Source organism: Prosopis cineraria, unplaced genomic scaffold, assembly GCF_029017545.1.
Source record: "Prosopis cineraria cultivar Desert tree isolate PC_DT_omini unplaced genomic scaffold, ASM2901754v1 PC7, whole genome shotgun sequence".
In the NCBI taxonomy this organism is placed as follows: Eukaryota; Viridiplantae; Streptophyta; class Magnoliopsida; order Fabales; family Fabaceae; genus Prosopis; species Prosopis cineraria.
In genome coordinates this window covers 2216749-2239051 of record NW_026555338.1, presented here as the reverse complement: position 1 = coordinate 2239051, position 22303 = coordinate 2216749, and the positions used below count along the sequence as shown (strand labels likewise).

The 22303-nt window shown below is 36.9% G+C and overlaps 1 non-coding gene across 1 annotated transcript; it reads left to right on the top strand.

Moving 5' to 3' along the window:
- Nucleotides 1–11242: 11242 nt before the first annotated feature.
- On the top strand, nucleotides 11243–11349 carry LOC129316982 (small nucleolar RNA R71). The gene has a single exon (XR_008594890.1). It is a non-coding gene; the product is annotated as a small nucleolar RNA R71 (small nucleolar RNA).
- Nucleotides 11350–22303: the final 10954 nt, after the last annotated feature.

Sequence of the window (22303 nt, the reverse complement as noted above, 5' to 3'; positions counted from 1 at the left end):
ATAATGATAGGGCCAAAATATTAATGCAAGTGAGGGTAGAGAATAATATGTGATCATCTGGGAAATCTTAATGAAGATCATGGTAAACTCCCCCTTCCTATGTTTTTCAAGGGGTTGAGTAGTGAAAATTTAATTTAAAAATATTTCTTGTGTCTTGGTGCATTGCACAAGTTGGTCGTGATGATCTGTATGGGGTCATATTGTTGTTAGAGGCTTATGGTCCTTGGTATTTTGTTTGGACGCTTGATAATGTGAAATTGTTGTAATAATGTAAGTTTTGAAAAGGGTGTCCAATTTTTTTTAAAGGAATTTGAGTCTAAGACTGATGCCATTAGTTAGGGCCTAGAAAGAGCTTCCTGTAGACTCCTAGTTCACATCATTTGGATGTCGGACGGAGATTTAAGGTGCGTTGGAAGTTGGCCCTAATGCTGTCAAATTGACAACAGAATTCACTATCAAAATTCATGCATTTGCACTGCGGCGCATGGTGTCATGAGTCACAGTGCATGTCACAAAGGCGAACACACTGCAGTGCATGTCCAGTGAGCTACAATGCATGCCTTATAATTTTTTTAGAATTTTTCTTGTTTCAGATATTTATACAAATGCAATCACTTATAAAATGATCACTTACTTCCACATGTTTGTGAACTTTGATTTGCCTCTTTATCAGACTTGAATTGATTTTAGTTTTATAAACTTGGGATCCCCATTTTGTTAACAAATGATAATTTTTAATTTAATGTTTACTATTGTCTCATTTTCCTAATTACTTGTGATCTGGGTTTAATTATGGGATTAAAATGAGGAGGATATTACAGTTGGTGAGCTAAGGCTTGATACAGACAATGAAAACATATTACTGGATTTGAGGATAATGATGAGGAGGATTAAGAAGAGAATTAATGAACATAAAGAGATCTTTAAGACTGAGCAAGACTAGCAAGACTGTGGAGAAGGTCGAAGGCAGTCACGATAAAGTGGGACGTGATAGGGAGGCACATGGCACCCTGATAATGATTATTATGGGGAGAGTAAACCAAGGAGGCTAAAACCAATAAGGCCTATAAGGAGAGAGCAGGAGAACTCTATTTGATCTAGCACATAAGAAGTTCACATGACTAAATCCTCCATCATTTGAGGGTTTAATGGAGACTAGAGCTAGTGAGAAATGGATAGATCGGTTGAAGATGATCTTTTTTATTATGACTTGCACATCTGAGCAGTGAGTAATCCTCACCATATTCCTACTTGAGGATGCTGCTAAGTAATGGTGGGAAAGCGTGAGGCCAGCGAATGGCTCCTTATTTACATGGAATTAGTTCAAGAGGAAATTTTTCTCCTACTACTTCCCTGCCTCATTCAGAGCTAAGAAAGAGGTTAGGTTTCATCGACTCCAATAGGGAAGCATGAATAAAGAAGAATTCATCATAAAGTTCAATGAGTTGTCCAAATACTCAACTTACTTGAGAAACCATGATGATGAGTACTGGAAGCCCAAGTAATTACTCAAGAACATGAAGCTTGATTACAAATAGCAACTGGCACCTTTCGACATCGTCTCCTATTGTGATATGTGTAGTAAGCTGAGGATAATGGCCAGATGTGGTTGTGAGGTTGAAGATAGCTAGAGAAGAGATGGTAGGGGCTATTTCTCTACCTATACAGGTCTTACTAAAGGTATGAATAAGAGATCTAGATTTAGTTCTAGACATTCTGGGTTTAGTAGCAGTAGAAATAAGAGGAAGAGCTTTCAAAAGGGGTCCTAGTCTAAGGGACCTCAGATGAGGAGTAATGCCCCTCAAAACATAGGCAGAGGAAATCAAGCAGCTAGACAAGACTATACTCCTACTGTAGCTAGACTTACTAGAACCCCACAATGTAATAAGTGTGGGAGACATTACATCGGGGAGTGTTGGACATGTTTTAAGTGTCACAAGGTTAGGCACATTGCTTGATATAGAGAAATTGTATTAAGAAAATTTTAGGAGTTTGTTTCTTATGCTTTAGTAAAGAAAATGTTCTGGTAAGTTAAATTAAGACTTTACAACTAGTTTGGGGTTGAATGATAAACCTTTGAATCTATAAGTTTGATTTGGCCTAAATAAGAAAAGAAAAGGGGTGGAAATTGAGTAGATATGAAATGGGATCACTAGAAATGGTAAAATGTGTCGGACATAATGGCTTGTGACATTATGTTTAGCTTAAATTTTGATGATGACAAATATAGATGAGTTAACTATACTTATGCCTAATAGTTTTCATATATATAGTAGTTAACTATATCTGTGGAACAAGTGCTTTAAAGTGTTTTTACTTATATTATTCCATATTACATGAGATTTTGAAAAACGATTTGTGTGCATCAAAGTTATTTTACACTATCATATTTTTTCTTTTCTTGAATTGATTATATATTGGTAGGAAATTAGTCGCTTATCCTCAAAATTACACTAAAGCTAACCCTAATGCAATATAGGGCCAACCCTAGGTCATCTCCCAAGGAATGGTTTTAAGTCTAATTGAAAGTTATCTAGTGAAATAAATCAACCAAAGTTTGTAGGAATTTAGTTATCTATCTAATTATCTAAACTAATTACCTAATATGCAAGTAATTAAAATGCTAGTGAAAGTGAGTGAAATGAACTTCCCTTTTTACAATAATGGAACCCTAGAGATTAGTTGATTTTGGACTCATTATCTTCTCATGATTAGGCTAAGTTTAGCTTCCCTTTCCTCTTGACTAAAGCTGTCATGACTTAAGAAAATTATCCTAAGCCAATTAACCTAATTAGCTAACCTCCCTAGGTCTTAGATTAAAGTCCCTAGTTCAATTAACCAATTGGTGAAGACATTAGCCAAGTGATTCATTCAAAATCCTCTCTCAACAGCCATGGTCAAACACATAAATTGAGCAACCACAAGATTATGTCAAGCTACTCAATAACACAAGCATTAACACCACAAGATTATGCAATATTAACACAAGAAATTCACTAATTGAAAAACACAAGATTATGTGCCAAACAAAGAGTGGCAAAATTCAGTCATGGCTGTCCAAGGAAGAAATTAAATGAAACAATCCTCTCTCTTTACATCAACATCAAATTCAAATTAGAATTTATAAGCTAAGATGATTAGACCCTAGATTAAGGAATCTAACCATCTAGTAAAAAGAGAAGAGGATAGGAAACAAAAGAACTTAGCCAATTTGAAGCTCAAGACTCATCCTCCATCTTCATCTCTCTAGGATTCCACAAAGAAACTTAGCCAATCTTCATCTTCAAGAACCCTAGTGATTGCTTGTGAAGGCCAAACTCCATAGCTCTTGAATGATGGAAATGAGCTTCAATCCTTGTGAAAATGGAAGGGATGGAACGAAAATGAAGAGAGGAGAAGAATGGTATGAGTTTTGTGGAGGTTTGGTGGCTGAAAATGGAGGTTAGGGTGCTGGAAAATGAAGAACAAAAGAGAGAAAATGAAGAACACTATGAACAAGAGAGAGAGAATGTGGAAGATGAATGAGATATGTGTTGGATCCCATTTGGGACTTAAAATGGCGTGCTCCTTGGTGTCTCCCATCAGCTGAAGCTTAATTAAAATAAGGAAAAAGAAATTAAAATGTAAATGGGAGCCTTGTCACACTTGCAAGGTGGCAACTTCCTATTGGTTTGTAGATGATTCCAATGTGTGCCTAATTTCTCATGTGTCATCCACATCATTTTAGCTGATCTAATCCCTCAAAATAATCATAATTCACGTGCAAACCATCAGCCATTGTCCTCAAGGAGTGTTGACCTCAATTGCCCAATTGATGCACAAGTCACATGCCACCTATGTCACATAAATCACATAATTCAATTAAATAGCATATGATATAATAAAATCTAATTCATGTCCAGAATTAAATTCATAATTAGAAGGGAGAATTTATTAAATTAATCAAGTTTCAGGCTGCACAAAATTATATAAAAATTTTCACACAAAGGCAAACCAAAAACTAGGACAAACTAAGACACTTAAGAAAGTGTTGACTTTTTTATTTAATTACTCCCAAACTAAAATGAATTTTAAAAATATAATTTCACCATTCATCAACTGGACATAAAATGCACTTTGTCAATTTTTCTTGTACATTTTCTCAAAAGTTCATTTTTTGGACCAAAATGCCCCTAGTGCACTGATCTTAGAAACTTAGGCAAAGTTCCAAATCTAATGCAATGTGTGCACTTGAAGGTGATAAATCATTAATAAAATGGTCCTAATTGACAAATAAAAGTGGGTAACAAATGTGTTCTATCAATTCCCCCACACTTAGCTTTTGCACTCCGGGCAAAATCAAGTGAAAAAGGTCCCAAAAGAAACTATAAGACAAAGAAATAAAAGAAAAACATTGTTTCAAGTCACTAAAATACTAGCTCATGAACTTCTACAAATTATCAATCAATGTGGCAATAATTACGAAAGAATTATGCACATCACAAACAAACCCTTACCAAGAATCAATGTCAAAGAGTAAGCCTCTCTAGGTTAAGTGTTTGCTCTCATCACTCAAAGTGTATAAGGTATTAAATTTCACTCAAAATTTCTTAGGATAAACCCTACTATGAATTTGTAACCCTTCTACATCTCCATCACTAAATAACACTTGCAATCAAGAATCAAATGGACTTTATTAGGTTGTGATATAGGTAATGAAAGGATGTCTAAGAAATGCATGTATATAAAAAAAAAATAGGGTTAGCATCAAAATAATGCTAAATCAAGATATATCCCCTTAATATGAAAGCATAACCTAACTCAATTGAGTGAACACCTTAACACAATGAGGATGGAAAGAAATGATAAGAAATAATAAAACAAATGGAATGGATGAGCTAGGCAACTTTTTATTTTTATTTTTATTTTTTTTTCTTTTCTTTTTTTTTTTTTCTTTTTCTAGCAACTTTATTTCTTTTCTTTTTGACTATATTTTTTTTTTCAAATCTATCTTTGTTGTTTTTTTTTTTTGGTTGCCCCTAACTCTTTGAAAACAATGGAAGTAATGGATAGAGAAATGATAATAGGCATCCACTCATTTGATCTAGGACATGCAATGAATATTAAAAAGACATATAAAAGTGTAACATGCATTCCTTGGGGAAAAATAGGGTGAATATTTTTTTTTTAGGAATCAAACCAAAGGCTCAAAGTGGCTAACAAAGGATAATAAATAATAATAGGTTGGCTATTTGGCTCTTGGCTATTTTTTATGAATGCCATCTCTCATCTCCTATCAAACAAGTGCAAGATATATGGTCTTAATTAAGAAGTGAAACAAATTCTAGAGGGTAACATCACTAAGGAATTAATCACACATGAGTGTTTAGCCTCTTCCATGAATGGGTAATATGCCACTCTAATCCATTAATTCAAGGTAAAAGAATGTTCACTTCACACCTATTCAATCCTAAAAATTACCACATCTCAAGAATCAAAATATCCATTCAAGAGCTAGGTAATTAAGTAACCTCAAACAAAACAAAACAAAGAAATTTTTTTTTGAATTTTTTTTTTTTGCAAAACCAAACAAAACCAAACAAACAAAACAAAATGTTTATTTCTCTCCCCCACACTTAAATCATGCATTGTCCTCAATGTATGTATAGACTAGTGATAAAATAAGGTGAGATCAATAATGAATGCATAACAAAAGTGTGGTGCAGATATTTTTTTTTTTCAAACTAAAACACAAAACAAAGAAGTCAAATAAAGCAAATAAACTCTAATTTTCCTACTAGGTTCATCTCCCCCACACTTGAACTATACCTATCATTAAATATATCAATTAAAGGAAGGTAAAAGCTCAAGGTTAGAGAGATACAACCTTATCATGGTGGTTCAAAAACATGTTGAGAGAAGTCCTCCTCCTTTTGAAGTGATTTGGCATCTTTGTAGAGCTTGCATAGGTGACCATTGATTTGCATAGTGGAACCCGTGGCTTTATTCAAGAGTTGCAAAACCCCATAGGGAAACACCTTGGTCACTAATATGGTCCCTCCCACTTAGACTTCAACTTGGCATGCTTATGAATAAACCTTGTTTGGAACAAGAGGACTTGATCTCCTTCTTGGAACTTTTTCCTCAAGATTAGCTTGTCATGAAGGATCCTTGTTTTCTCCTTATAGATTCTAGAAGACTCATAGGCATCCAACCTAAGCTCCTCAAGTTCTTGCATTTGAAGAAATCTCTCCTTAGCCGAAAGATGGAAATCCAAGTTTAGTTTCTTGATGGCCCAATAGGCCCTATGCTCTATCTCCACAGGGAGGTGGCAAGCCTTTCCATACACCAATCGAAAAGGAGACATGCCAATGGGAGTCTTATAAGCGGTCTGATAAGCCCACAAAGCATCCTCCAAGTGTAAAGACCAATCCTTCCTATTTGTGTTCACCACCTTGGTTAGGATTTTCTTGACTTCTCTATTTGATACTTCAGCTTGGCCATTAGTTTGGGGATGATATGGTGTAGAGATTTTGTGATGCACTCCATATTTAGCCAAGAGAGCCTTCATCATCTTATTGCAAAAGTGGGATCCTTGGTCACTTACCAAGGCCTTAGGAACTCCATACCTACAAAAAATATTAGATTTGAGAAACTTCAAAACAATCTTAGCATCACAAGTTCTAGTAGGAATGGCTTCAATCCACTTTGAAACATAATCAACACCAAGTAATATGTACTCAAAACTAAAGGATGGTGGAAAGGGACCCATGAAGTCAATGCCCCAAACATCAAAAATCTCACAAAATAAAATGGGTTGTTGAGGCATTTCATGTCTCTTACCCCAACTACTAACCTTTTGACATTTCAAGCATGCTTTACAAAATTCATAAGAGTCTTTAAACAAGCTAGGCCAATACAATCCACAATCTAAAACCTTCCTAGCTGTCTTATTTGAGCTAAAATGACCACCACATGCATGAGAGTGACAAAATTCAAGAACAGAAGGCACATCAACATCATCAACACACCTCCTAATCACTTTATCACTACAAATCTTCCACATCAAAGGTGGTTCCCAAATGTAAAATCTAGACTCTCTTTTCAATTTTTCAATGGCAAAACGTGAAGCACAAGGAGGCAAGACTCTACACTCAATATAGTTAGCAAAAGAGGCATACCATGGAGGCTTAGATGAAATGGCACACAATGCCTCATCAGGAAATGAATCACAAGGAATAGTAGGGTTAGAGTTTACCATAGTAGCTTTTAAATGAGGTAGTCTAGACAAATGATCCGCTACTTGATTGGTAGAACCACTCCTATCCCTTATCTCCACATCAAATTCTTGCATTAAGATCACCCATCGAATCAAGCGAGGCTTAGAATCTGTCTTCTTAAACAAGTACCTCACAGCAGCATGGTCAGTGTACACAACAACTTTAGAGTTAAGAAGATATGATCTAAATTTATCAAGTGCAAAAACAATAGCAAACAACTCTTTCTCAGTTGTGGTGTAATTAACCTGAGCTGAATCTAGGGTCCTAGATGCATAAGCAATCACATATGATAACTTGCCCTCTCTTTGACCAAGCATAGCTCCCACAGCAAAATTAGAAGCATCACATGACAACTCAAAAGGTAAAGACCAATTTGGGGCTTTAAGAATGGGAGGGGAAATGAGCATGCTTTTCAAAGTGTCAAAACTCCTTTTGCAAGCATCATCAAAAACAAAATCAACATCTTTTTGTAAGAGTTTAGACATAGGCAAAGCAATTTCACTAAACCCCTTTATAAATCTCCTATAAAAGCCTGCATGTCCCAAAAATGATCTCAAATCTTTCAAACAAACAGGATATGGCAAAGAAGCAATCACATCTACTTTGGCCTTATCCACCTCTATGCCATTGGAAGAAATCAAATGGCCTAAAACAATTCCTTTATCTACCATGAAATGGCATTTTTCAAAGTTAAGCACAAGCTTCTTTTCAATGCACCTACCAAGCACTTTATCTAAAGAATGCAAGCATGAATCAAAGGACTCACCATACACAGTAAAATCATCCATAAAGACTTCCATGCAATGTTCAATAAAATCACAAAATATGGACATCATGCATCTTTGAAAAGTACCAGGTGCATTGCAAAGACCAAAGGCATCCTCCTATAGGCAAATGTACCAAAGGGGCATGTAAAGGTAGTCTTATCTTGGTCACTAGGAGCTATAGGAATCTGAAAATACCCACTAAACCCATCTAGGAAGCAATAATGGGACTTGGAAGCCAATCTCTCAAGCATTTGATCAATAAAAGGCAAAGGAAAATGGTCCTTCCTAGTCACATTATTGAGCTTCCTATAGTCTATGCACACTCTCCAAGCATTTTGAACTCTAGTTGGAACAAGCTCTCCTTTCTCATTTTTTACCACAGTAATCCCCCCTTTCTTAGGTACAACTTGGGTTGGAGACACCCACTCACTGTCAGCTATAGGATAGATGATCCCAGCACTAAGTAGCTTAACAACCTCTTTCTTTACCACATCTAAAATCAATGGGTTAAGTCTCCTTTGTGGTTGCCTAATGGGCTTAGCATTGTCCTCAAGAAAAATTTTATGTGTGCACACAATAGGGTCAATACCAGGAATGTCAGCCAAAGTCCAACCAATAGCATGTATGTTCTTTCTCAACACATCAAGTAATGCATTTTCTTCCTCAAGAGATAAAGAGTTAGAAATTATTACCGGAAGCTTCTCATTCTCAATGAGATATGCATACTTGAGATTGGATGGTAAAGGCTTCAACTCCAAGGTAGGTGGCTCTACACAAGAGGGAATGAGCTTCTTCAAGTCTAATTTGGTGGAATATTCCATGGTACTATCTTGTCTTTTAGGCTTCTCACTTGTTTTTGATTTCTCCTCTTCTTTCTTTACAGCCTCCCCCTTTTCTTGCAACTTGTCCTCAAGTGCTTGGACTTGAGCCACGGCCTCGACATGTGAAAGTGTAGAATTTTCCTCCAATAGCTTGGGAATCCTAAGAACATCAAGCTCGAGTGGAGAAAAACTCATAGATTCGGCCTTAATGGCTTTAGTACCTACAACACAAGAAGATATACCCTTCTCAAGCATTTCAAGATCAAGCATAGGAGATATTTTAAACAAATCATGAGAAGAAGTAGTTGCATCATTCAAGCATGCATCAATCTCTAAACAAATAGGACAACTACATCCATCAATACATGTAGTAGTAACAAGAGACAAATCATCATCAACATGTGAGAAAGAATCAAGCATGTGAGACTCACAAGCATCATGAAGCAATAACTCAATGGAACTTACACCTAACAAAGAATAATCCTCAAAAGGATGTTTCATTGCTTCATATATATTAAAAATAACATGATCCTCTCCACATTTCAAAATCAAACTACCTTTTTCCATGTCAATCAATGTACGGGCAGTCCTCATAAATGGCCTTCCTAAAATCAAAATATCATCCCCACTCCCTTCTTTTGACATATCAAGCACATAGAAATCCACAGGAAATAATAGACCTTTAACACAAACCAACAAGTCTTCTACTACTCCATGTGGTCTTCTAACACTTCTATCCGCTAATTGGCATATCATAGGTGTCTTATGCATGCAATCAAGACTCAAGGCATGATAAATTGAAAGAGGCATAACATTAATGGCTGCACCTAAGTCTATCAATGCATGAGAAAAATGTGTGTTGCCAATCTTGCATGGAATTGTGAAGGAACCGGGGTCCTCACATTTTATAGGGAGTTGAGGCTTCATGATAGCACTCACAGATGAGGGTAATTGTACCCTTGCATTAGGCCTAAATTTTCTTTTATTTGTACAACAATCTTTCAAAAATTTGGCATACTTAGGAAAGTTCTTAACTACATCCATCAAGGGTACATTAACATGAATCTTGTGGAAGAAATCATATACCTCTTGATCAAATTGTCCCTTTACTTGCTTAGGGACCACTTGTGCTTGTGGAAAAGGAAGCTTCTTCATAATCTCTTGACTTTGCTTTCCTTCTTCCTTCCTTGAACTCTCCTTTCTTGTTTCACTTTGCTCGGCCTCTCCCTCTTTTTCCTTACTAAACAACTCGGCCATAGTCCCCTTTTCCACCTTAGATGGTGGTTGCTCACATATGATCTCCTCAATGTTTTCATCCTCATCATCTCTACAAAAAGATGCATCATTAGGAGCAAAAGAAGAACTAGAAACATTAACATCAATTGAAGAATTTAAAGAGGGCTTCTCGGCCTTCCCTTGTCTTTTGTCTTCTTGTACTCTTTCTCCCAACTCCTTGCCACTCCTCAATGTGATAGCATTAAGATTAGCTTTAGGATTAGCAACGGTGTTGGATGGTAATGTAGAGGCTTGAGCATTGGCTGCACTTAATTGGTTAGCAAGCATATTCATTTGAGAAGTAAGGGCATCAATTTTAGAGTTCATGTTCTCACACTTGTTACCCATACTCTCTACCTTGTTCCCTAAGCCATCATACATGTTTTTATACAAAGAGTTCATTTCAATCAACTGCTTACGTAACACATTCACATCATTAGAAGAGTTCGAATTAGAAGAACTCTCAATTGGAACAAGCCTCCTATCACTATAAGAATTAGAAGAAGGTGTAAGAGAATTACCACTTGGATTGTAGCTTTGAGAAGAGCTACCTTGAGACAAATGAGGTGGAGGGTCACGGCCAAAGGTGTTTTGATAGGATCCTCTTTGTTGATTGTCTTGTAAAGCCACATTTGGATTTGAATAGGAGAAATTAGGATGGTCTCTCCATGAAGGGTTGTAAGTATTAGAATAAGCTCCTTGCCCTTGCCTCCCACCATAGGATTGTTTTCCATTGTAGATAGCATTTACTTGTTCAAACTTAATAGGACAATTGCTTTCTACATGCATAGGTGAGTCACAAAAAGTACAAGAATAAGGGACAAGTGCTTGAGAAGTACTTACATTGCTCACTTGAGATATTTGTGGAGCCAACATTCTCCCAATCTTGGCAGCTAGCAAGTCCACATATGAATCATTAAGAACTGAGGAACCTACCATATTCACATTTCTCTTTTCCCTTGTAGAGTATTGAGCACCACTTGAAGCCATCTTGTCAATTAGTTCCCAAGCCTTTAAGGAAGTGAGGTCAATCAAGCATCCACCACTAGCGGCATCAATGTTAACTTTGTCTCTTGGAATCAAGCCCTCATAGAAATATTGGACTAAATTCTCACTAGAAATTTGATGGTGTGGGCATTTAGCCAAAAGGCCTTGGAATCTAGTCCAATACTCATAGAGACTCTCATCCTCTCCTTGTTGGACCCCATAGATTTGCTTTCTCAAATTGGTGACCTTGGAATTTGGAAAGAATTTATCTAAGAAGAGTCTTCTTAGCTCAGCCCATGTGCTCACTTTCACATAAGAAGGGTAGTTGAAATACCATTCCTTTGCTAAACCTTCAAGAGAAAATACAAAAGCCTTAGCTTGAACATCATCAACATTTACATGCATAGGCTTCATAGTATCACAAACCAATAGGAAAGTATGCAAAAACCTATGACAATCCTCTCCTGGTAACCCATGAAATTTAGGCAATGCATTAATCAAGGAGGATTTAATTTCAAATTGAACATTAGTAGGAGGAACATATAAGCCATAAGGATTATCATGCCAATTAGGTTGAGTTAATTGCCTAATGCTCCTCTCCTCTCTAGGGTTATGCAAGCCTTCAAATTCATTATTAACATGGCCATCATCATGCAAATTCTCATTCCCATTCCCATGGCCCTCATTATGCACATGCTCATGTCCTAAGATACCTTCCATTGTTGAATTACAAACCAAATGAGAATCAAGAATAGGTTGTGATCTTCTCAATCTAGAAATAGTCCTTTCAATTTCTGGATCTAATTCAACAAAAGAGGTATGTTTTCTTCGGGTCATGCACTAATCAAGCTCAAGAAAATTAAGAACAAAGAACAAGCTAAACTAAAATGCAAATCAACATGAAACAATTCAAAACACACAAAAGCAAGAGAAATAATTTTTTTTTTATTTTTTTTATTAAACTCAATAGCAACAAAATGAAAAAAAAAATAACACCAAACAAGTAGAAAGAGAGTTAGAAATGCTCAATCAAGAAGCTTTGGCAATTCTGGAATTCGCACAGTAGGCTCTCTGGAGACAGTGAACTTGTGAATTTTCTATCAGCAAATCCACATGATAAATTCCCCTGAAACTTTTATGAGAAACACAAGAGATATACAGGAAAATTATATAAAACTTTTAGATTAAAAATCCTTCCCAATCGTTCCCAGAATTTTTCACAAGTTGGTCCTCAAGTCTGGAGAAACAGGATTTCGTCCAGAAGACCTTCAGAGCTTCTAACAAACTTTCAAATAGGAAAATGGAAAAATTGAAGAAAATCCTAAACACAAGAAACAAAGATAAGACAGCGATAAGAAAAATGAAACTGGAATCAATCAATTTGAACGCACAAAGAGGAAGATATGCTAACTCAAAATTGAAACAGGGTTTTGGAAATCCTCTGTAATGGCTCCCTGGACCTTGTTAGATTGTAAAATTTCCACAGGACACTTCCCACGTCCAAAATTGACCAAACCAATTTTAAAGTGAAGCTAGGATATAGAGCTTTCAATGAAATAAATTTCAAGTTCAAATTCCCTCAGACTCATTCCCAGTTAATTTTTCAATTTCAGACAGAGACACTAGAAACAGAGTATTTTCAGCTCTACACCAAACCAACGAAAATTGCATTAATTTTTTTTTTCTTTTTCAAAACAGAATAAAAACACTCAAAACACACAAAAAACACTAAACAAAACACAAAACACAAATTTTTATAATTTTTCAAAAAAATTTTCAGGAACACTAAAAATATAAATTAAGTACTAAACAACCTTAGAATTAAACTTAAACCATTCCCCGGCAACGGCGCCAAAATTTTGATAGGAAATTAGTCGCTTATCCTCAAAATTACACTAAAGCTAACCCTAATGCAATATAGGGCCAACCCTAGGTCATCTCCCAAGGAATGGTTTTAAGTCTAATTGAAAGTTATCTAGTGAAATAAATCAACCAAAGTTTGTAGGAATTTAGTTATCTAGCTAATTATCTAAACTAATTACCTAATATGCAAGTAATTAAAATGCTAGTGAAAGTGAGTGAAATGAACTTCCCTTTTTACAATAATGGAACCCTAGAGATTAGTTGATTTTGGACTCATTATCTTCTCATGATTAGGCTAAGTTTAGCTTCCCTTTCCTCTTGACTAAAGCTGTCATGACTTAAGAAAATTATCCTAAGCCAATTAACCTAATTAGCTAACCTCCCTAGGTCTTAGATTAAAGTCCCTAGTTCAATTAACCAATTGGTGAAGACATTAGCCAAGTGATTCACTCAAAATCCTCTCTCAACAGCCATGGTCAAACACATAAATTGAGCAACCACAAGATTATGTCAAGCTACTCAACAACACAAGCATTAACACCACAAGATTATGCAATATTAACACAAGAAATTCACTAATTGAAAAACACAAGATTATGTGCCAAACAAAGAGTGGCAAAATTCAGTCATGGCTGTCCAAGGAAGAAATTAAATGAAACAATCCTCTCTCTTTACATCAACATCAAATTCAAATTAGAATTTATAAGCTAAGATGATTAAACCCTAGATTAAGGAATCTAACCATCTAGTAAAAAGAGAAGAGGATAGGAAACAAAAGAACTTAGCCAATTTGAAGCTCAAGACTCATCCTCCATCTTCATCTCTCTAGGATTCCACAAAGAAACTTAGCCAATCTTCATCTTCAAGAACCCTAGTGATTGCTTGTGAAGGCCAAACTCCATAGCTCTTGAATGATGGAAATGAGCTTCAATCCTTGTGAAAATGGAAGGGATGGAACGAAAATGAAGAGAGGAGAAGAATGGTATGAGTTTTGTGGAGGTTTGGTGGCTGAAAATGGAGGTTAGGGTGCTGGAAAATGAAGAACAAAAGAGAGAAAATGAAGAACACTATGAACAAGAGAGAGAGAATGTGGAAGATGAATGAGATATGTGTTGGATCCCATTTGGGGCTTAAAATGGCGTGCTCCTTGGTGTCTCCCATCAGCTGAAGCTTAATTAAAATAAGGAAAAAGAAATTAAAATGTAAATGGGAGCCTTGTCACACTTGCAAGGTGGCAACTTCCTATTGGTTTGTAGATGATTCCAATGTGTGCCTAATTTCCCATGTGTCATCCACATCATTTTAGCTGATCTAATCCCTCAAAATAATCATAATTCACGTGCAAACCATCAGCCATTGTCCTCAAGGAGTGTTGACCTCAATTGCCCAATTGATGCACAAGTCACATGCCACCTATGTCACATAAATCACATAATTCAATTAAATAGCATATGATATAATAAAATCTAATTCATGTCCAGAATTAAATTCATAATTAGAAGGGAGAATTTATTAAATTAACCAAGTTTCAGGCTGCACAAAATTATATAAAAATTTTCACACAAAGGCAAACCAAAAACTAGGACAAACTAAGACACTTAAGAAAGTGTTGACTTTTTTATTTAATTACTCCCAAACTAAAATGAATTTTAAAAATATAATTTCACCATTCATCAACTGGACATAAAATGCACTTTGTCAATTTTTCTTGTACATTTTCTCAAAAGTTCATTTTTTGGACCAAAATGCCCCTAGTGCACTGATCTTAGAAACTTAGGCAAAGTTCCAAATCTAATGCAATGTGTGCACTTGAAGGTGATAAATCATTAATAAAATGGTCCTAATTGACAAATAAAAGTGGGTAACAAATGTGTTCTATCACGCGGCGAGTGGTTGGTCTGCCGCGGAGAGTGGTCGGGATTGATGCATGGACATAATTTAAACATAACAGGCTCCGCTATGCCATGCGCTGCGGTAAAGGGCATCGTGCACAGTGGCATACAGCAAAAAATCTAATAAATTTGATTTATAAGCTGCGTGAAACCAAAAGAGGAAGAGAGGAGGAAAACAAAGAGCTTAGTTTTGGCTCTACTAGAGCATAATATTTGGCCCCATTATGGATGGATTGAAGCTCCCAAACACCCAAGGTAAGATTATGGTGCTTTCTTCTTCCCTTTCCTCCCTCATTTATGATTATTTATGGTAAGGTTTGAGTTGGGAGATGGATTTTCGATCCATAAGAGTATTGGTCCGATTTTATTGGTTAAAATGAGATTAATGGGAGTGATTTAATGTATTGGAGTACCGCATTAATGAGTTTGGAAGTGGTTGGTCCATAGGAGCATTTAATATTCGAAAATTGCTATTTATGAGGTAGTTGGGAGAGGTCAATGTGCATTAATGATGGTTTGAGGTGTTGTTAATGATAATGTGCATTAATGAAATCTAATGAGTCCATTGGGTATAAATGGATAGTGGTTATGAGTTGGTAAAATAGTGTATAAGGATTTTTTATATTGAATAGAGCTTGAAGAGCTAGATGATGATGATATCCTTATGATTTGGTTGTAGAGAGGTTCATTTTGGCACCTTTCGATCTTGTTTAAGCTTGGGGAAGTTGCTATAGTAAGAGGTAAAGCTTTGACCTCTCAAAGGTTTGAGGTAACTGGGAGAACTTAATTTTTATAGTTAAATGTTAATTATGTTGTAAAATGTGATTTGTGAGTTAATTTGATGATGCATATTGGCAAATGCTTGAGTATGAAATGGTTTTAAGAAAGAAAAACCTTGATTCTACCACCCTTGATGTTTTGTGAAATTAATTGTGATTTATTACTGTGGATAGAGAATTGTGATGAATTATGTGTTAAAATGTGGAGTATATGCGTTATGTGAGTTCATGTGTTGAGTAATGAATGTTGAAATGCATAAAATGTGTGAAATGTGCATGGCATGATCATTGGTGGGAGTTCGCCTAGGGAGAGGAGTAGTTTGATTAGACATCTACGTGGTATTGGCAGTGACCATTGGAATCGAGAACTAGCCTTAGCACTAACCGTTGGAATGAGGAGGTAGCCCTTGTCCCATAGTTGATTTGAGATTGTCCAACTTGTTCTACGAGAGACTCAAACCTAACTAGTCTCCTTCGATCAATGAGAAGGCTGCTAGATTAGGCGTACGACACCCCATGATTGTTAGTATTAGGGAAAACCAGATTACATATGTGAGTGAGTTAACCTTGGCCCCACAGCTCTTTACAAGTGGAAGGCTAGGTTAGTTCGTGAAGGACGTAGCCTCGTGATAGCCACTGGTTTCGTGTCGGAGGTAACAGGAGGATATAAGGTTGGCACATGATCATGCATATAAGTTCGGCCACATGGTTGTTAGTTTTGTGGTCCTGCACGTGTTAAGGGCACATGGTTGTTATTTTTGTGACCCTGAGTTATGTTTTTGAAAACAACATAATATAGTGTTTTGTGGCAAGCCTGGTCACATGGTTGTTAGTTTTGGGAACCGTGGTCGAATACTATGTGATATATGTGTTATGTGCCTATTTGCATCTATTTACAATTAATATGTAACTGTAAGGCTTAAGTAAAACTTGGTTACTGAGTGGTTGTACTCACCCCTCAATTTCTCAATATTTTTAGGGACTAGCTCATTAGATCCGAGTAGGGGAAAACACACAGAGACTTAAGACTTGTGGAGTAAATCCTCTTAATGTCTCTCTTTAGTAGTTTACATGTGTAATTGTTAATGTAGTTGCCAACTAGGATAAATTGTCATCATTGGTGTACTACTTGCATGATTTTGTGTTTAACTAGTGTATTTTGTGCCCTGGGTCAGTGAGTTTTTGTTGTGAACCTAAGGATAGGGCAAAAATACTTATGCAGGTAGGAACATATGTATTTTTGAGAAATATGAATGAAATGGTTGATTTTGTGCAACTTTTCCTCCCCCTCTATATTTTATGAAAATTAGGGTTGAGAGGTGATTTTTTGAAACAAGCGTTTTGGTTGTGTGTAGTGTGTTGCACATATTCGTAAGAGTCCATTGAGTGTGGTCAAAAGGTTGGTGTGGCCTATTAGCACGTGTGGTTAAGTTAGGATACCCCACTTGGGAAATTTTGTGAAAATATGTCCAAATGGGTTTAGGTGTCCAACTTTTGATAGAAAATGAATTTGAGTATGAAACTGGTGCCATTAGCTAGAACTAGAAGAATGCTCCGTGTAGACACCAAAACCACCTCAATTGGATGTCAGACGGAGATTTGGGGTGCGTCAGAATTTTGCTCCCTGTGCTGTCGAATGAGAGCACTGATCTGTCAAATTTCGTGCAATGCGCCGCGGCGCATAGTGACTCATGTCGCGGCACACGGCATAAAGGAGACATGCCATGGTGCATGAACCGTAAGCCATGACACACGTGTCAAATTCTGTGTAAAAATCTGTTGAGTTTTAAAACTCATTATTTAGGTCCTAATTGATTTTCAAGCTTCTGCTTTGTTTTTAAAACATTCTTTTGGAGTCCTTAAAACATGCTTGAGATTTGAACAGTTGAAAATTGGGATTCCTTGAAATAGATTTTGAGAAATTCTTTTAGAGACCTTACAGTTTGGTAATTCTTGTGAGTTAAGCCCTAAATTACTATAATTTAGAGTTAAGTATGATTTAACCTCAGGAAGGTTATAGTTTGGTATCAGTTTCTCTGGTTCTGAGAACTGGACTGTAGATTTATGAACTAAGTAAGAATTTGTTTTGTGAATGGTGCATTTGCATATAGAAAGTTGGCAGTTGATATTATACACATGTTTTCCCTTTTGAGCTAGTGTTAACTATTTTCCTTTTATAGCACAAGTTCTATCTTTAAGAGGGCAGAATGGTGCAAACAAGAAATACTACTGGCAACTTTCTGGCGAATGTATCAAGATAAATGCGGGAAGTCTTGGTACAAGAGGAGAACACTATCCCTAATGAGCGTGTTGAGATGGGACAAGGCTCAGGTCAAGCTAGAGAGCAACCGAGGCCTACAACAGGCAATGAGAATATATTGTTTGAGTTGAAAAGCATCATAGAAAGAATTGAACAGAGAATAGATGAACATGATATGATTCTAAATAAAAGACCGAAAGAGTCAAGCAAGACCGTATAGAGAGTTGGTGGTCATGGTGGAGAAAGACTTGAGAGGACACAAGAAGAGCATTATTATGAAGAGAGTAAACCGAGGAGGCCTAAACCAATGAGGCCTAGATGAAGAGAGCAAGAGAGCTCTGTTGATTTAGCATTAAAGAAGTTCATAAGGTTGAATCCTCCATCATTTGAGGGTTTTATAGAGAATAGATTGGCTGAGAGGTGGATAGATTAGTTGAAGATAATCTTTTCCGTTATGACTTGCATGTCTGAGTAGTGAGTGTTACTTACTACATTCCTGCTTGAGGATTTTGCCAAGCAGTGGTGAGAGAGTGTGAGACCGGTGAATAGGTCTCCATTGTCATAGAGTAAGTTCAAGAGGAGATTTTTCTCCTACTATTTTCTTGCCTACTTTAGAGTTGAGAAAGAGGATAAGTTCCATCGGTTGCAACAAGGGAACATGAACGAAGAAGAATTCATAGCTAAGTTCAACGAGTTGTCCAAATACTCAACCTACTTAAGGAACCTTGATGATGAGTATTGGAAGACTGAGTAATTACTTGAGAAGATGCAGCCTAATTATAGAAAGCAACTAGCACCCTTGATATTGTCTCATATAGTGATATGTGTTGTAAGTTAAGGGCAGTGGCTAGACGAGGTCGTGACGCTGAGGGTAGCCAGGGGAGAGATGGCAGGGGCCATTTCTCTACATATTCGGGTCCTACTGGAGGTGTTGGCAAGAGAGTTAGTTATAGCTCTGGACCACTTGGACTGGGTAGCAATGGTAGTAAGAAGAGAAGATTCCAAAGGGGTTCACATTCTAGAGGTTCCTAGATAAAGAGTAATGCCCCAGGAGTATGGGTGGGTGAAGTCAAGCTTCGAGACAGGATTCTACTCTTACAGTAGTTGGACCGATTAGAGCCCTATAGTGTAGTAAGTATGGAAGACACCATATTGGGGAGCACTAAACATGTTTCAAGTGCCATAAGGCTGGGCAAATCACTCGATATTACCCCGAGAACGCTCCTTACACCGATCAGAGGTCCGCTATTCCTGGTTATGTGTTTGCTATGACAAGGGAAAAGGCTGAAGCTTCCCTGAAGATTATCTGAGGTATGATTTCTTTAATCATTCAACAAATTTTACTTTGTTTGATTCTGGTGCTACTCACTCATTTATCTCCAATAAGTGTGCACAAAGACTGAAATTGCATGTGGTTAAAATGCCTTTGGTGATGAATGTGTCTATACCGGCTGGTGCTTCAGTGAGAACCAGTCAAGCTTGTTTGAAAGTAGAGTTGAAATTTGGTAAAATAGTCACAATTATTGATTTGATTTGTTTGCCCATGTTGGGAATTGATGTGATAATTGGCGTGGATTGGTTGTTTGCTAATGGAGTGACGTTAGACTATAATAGAAAGACAGTTTCATTACCAGTATACACGGTGACTATGATGAATGATAATATTACATCGTTTGTACCTATTACTAGTTCGGAGACTCCTAAGTCCCTATCGGCGGTACAAGTGGAGAAATCAGTGAAGGAAGGATGTCAAGCTTTCATGGTGTTTTGCTCAGTGCACAGAGTATACAATTGAGCAATAGATAAGATTGCAATTGTCAATGAGTTTCCTAAGGTGTTTGTAGACGAAGTGTTAGGATTGCTACTAGAGAGAGTTCTCAATTGACTTAGTACTTGGTACTAAGCTAATCTCTAAGGCTCCGTATTGGATGGCTCTAACAGAATTGAATGAGCTTAAGAAGTAGCTAGAGGAGTTATTGGAGAAGGGGTTGATTAGACCTAATGTTTTACCTTGGGGTTTACTTGTTCAATTGTTCCTAAAGAAAGATGGTAGCTTGAGATTGTGCATAGACTACTAGCAGCTAAACAAGGTGACAATTAAGAATAAGTACTCATTACTCCAAATTGATGACTTGTTAGATTAGTTGGCTAAAGCAGCAATATTCTCTAAGAATCTTGCTATCACCAGTTGAGAGTAAAAATGGATGATGTGCCAAAGACTACTTTCAGAATGAGATACGGGCATTATGAGTTTCTTGTTATGCCCTTCAGGTTGATGAATGCACCCGCAATCTTCATGAATTATATGAATCGAATCTTTAGGCCCTACTTGGACAAGTTCGTAAGGGTCTTCATTGATGATATTTTAATATACTCGGTTGATAAGGAAGAACATGCTAAGCATTTACGGATTATGTTGCAAATTTTAGAAGAGAAGAAGCTTTATGTGAAGTTGAGCAAATGTGAGTTCTGGTTGTGTGAAGTGAAGATTTTAGGCCATGTAGTATCGTTCAATGGTGTTGCAGTTGATCCTCATAAGGTGGATGCGGTGCTACAATGGGAAAGACTGACTTTTGTGATTGAGATCCGAAGTTTCTTAGGTCTAGTAGGATATTATAGGAGGTTTATTCATGGATTCTCCTAGATTGTATTTGCTTTGACCAAGTTGACTAAGAAAGATCATCCCTTCATATGGACTGACAAGTGTGAAGAGGCTTTCCAAGAGTTGAAGCAAAGATTGATGACTGCACCTGTGTTGACCATTCCAAATCCAAAATTGCCTTTCGTGGTTTATGCAGATGCTTCACTTAAGGGTCTTGGATGTGTTTTAATGCAAGATAATAGAGTTGTGGCATATGCTTTGAGACAGTTAAGATCGCATGAGAAGAACTATCCTACCTATGATCTTGAGCTTGCGGCAGTGGTGTTTGCGCTTAAGATATGGAGACATTACCTTTATAATGCGTAGTTTGAGGTATACAGTGACCACAAAAGCCTCAAATATCTAGTTGATCAAAAAGAGTTGAATATGCGGCAGTAGAGATAGATAGAGTTCTTGAAGGATTACAATTTTGAGTTAAAGTACTATCCTGGTAAGGCTAATGTAGTAGTTGATGCGTTGAGCCGGAAGACATTATACGTAGCATTCTTGATGATGCAAGAGCACAAGATGCTAGAGGATTTCTCTAATGAGCACAAGAATGTTCCCAATTTTGTGTCATGCAACTTGAATGTCACGGTGATTACAGGTGAATTTTGGAAAGAATTGAGAAAAGCACAATTAGAAGACCAGTATTTGTTAGAAATCTGGGAGGACATTGAGGAAAACCAAATGACCCACAACCGTATGTGTGTTCTTGATGATAAGGAGATTAGAGAGATTATACTATCAGAAGCTCACATGAGTAAGCTAACAATTCACCCTGGCACCACTAAGATGTACTAAGATATGAAGAAGCAGTGGCAGTGGCACGGAATGAAGTGGGATATGACTGAATTTGTTTCTAGGTGTTTGACATGTCAGAAAGTCAAGATAGAACACCAGAGGCCACCTGGGCTATTGCAACCCTTAGAAAGCCTAATGTGGAAATAGGATAGTGTATCTATGGATTTTATATTGGGATTGCCTTGTACTCTGGTGAGTCATTATGCTATATGGGTAATTGTAGATAGACTGACTAAGTCGGCGCACTTCCTAGCCATTAGAGTAGATTATACCTTAGAGAGATTTACTGAGGTTTATGTCCAAGAAATAGTATGGTTGCATGGGGTACCGAAAGAGATTGTGTCAGATCGCGATTTGAGGTTCACATTGAACTTTTGGAGAGCTTTACACCAGGCTTTAGGTACTAAATTGAAGTTTAGCAGTCCTATCACCCACAGATCGATGGTCAGACTGAGAGAATAATTCAAACTCTCAAGGATATACTACAAACATGTACTATTGAGTTTAGTGAAAGTTGGGATAAACACTTACCACTTATAGAGTTAGCTTATAACAACAACTTTCATGCAAGTATTCAAACGGCTCCATATGAAGCTTTGTATGGTCAAAAGTGTCGATCACCTCTTTGCTAGACTAAGTTAAGTGAGAGAAGTGTTTTGGGTCTGGATTTGGTGGATCAACCCATAGAGAAGATAGAGGTAATTCAACAGAAGTTGTTGACTGCCCAGAGTCGGCAGAAGAGTTATGTGGATAAGAGAAGGAGACCGTTAGAGTTTATGGTCGGAGACTATATATTCTTGAAGGTATCACCTATGACTTTTATTGGGAGGTTTATTCGAGCTAAGAAATTAACTCCCAGATACATAGGTTTGTTTGAGATTCTAGAGAGGATTGGGCCTTTAGTGTATCGGATTGCATTATCCCCATATTTATCGGGTATACATGATGTGTTTCA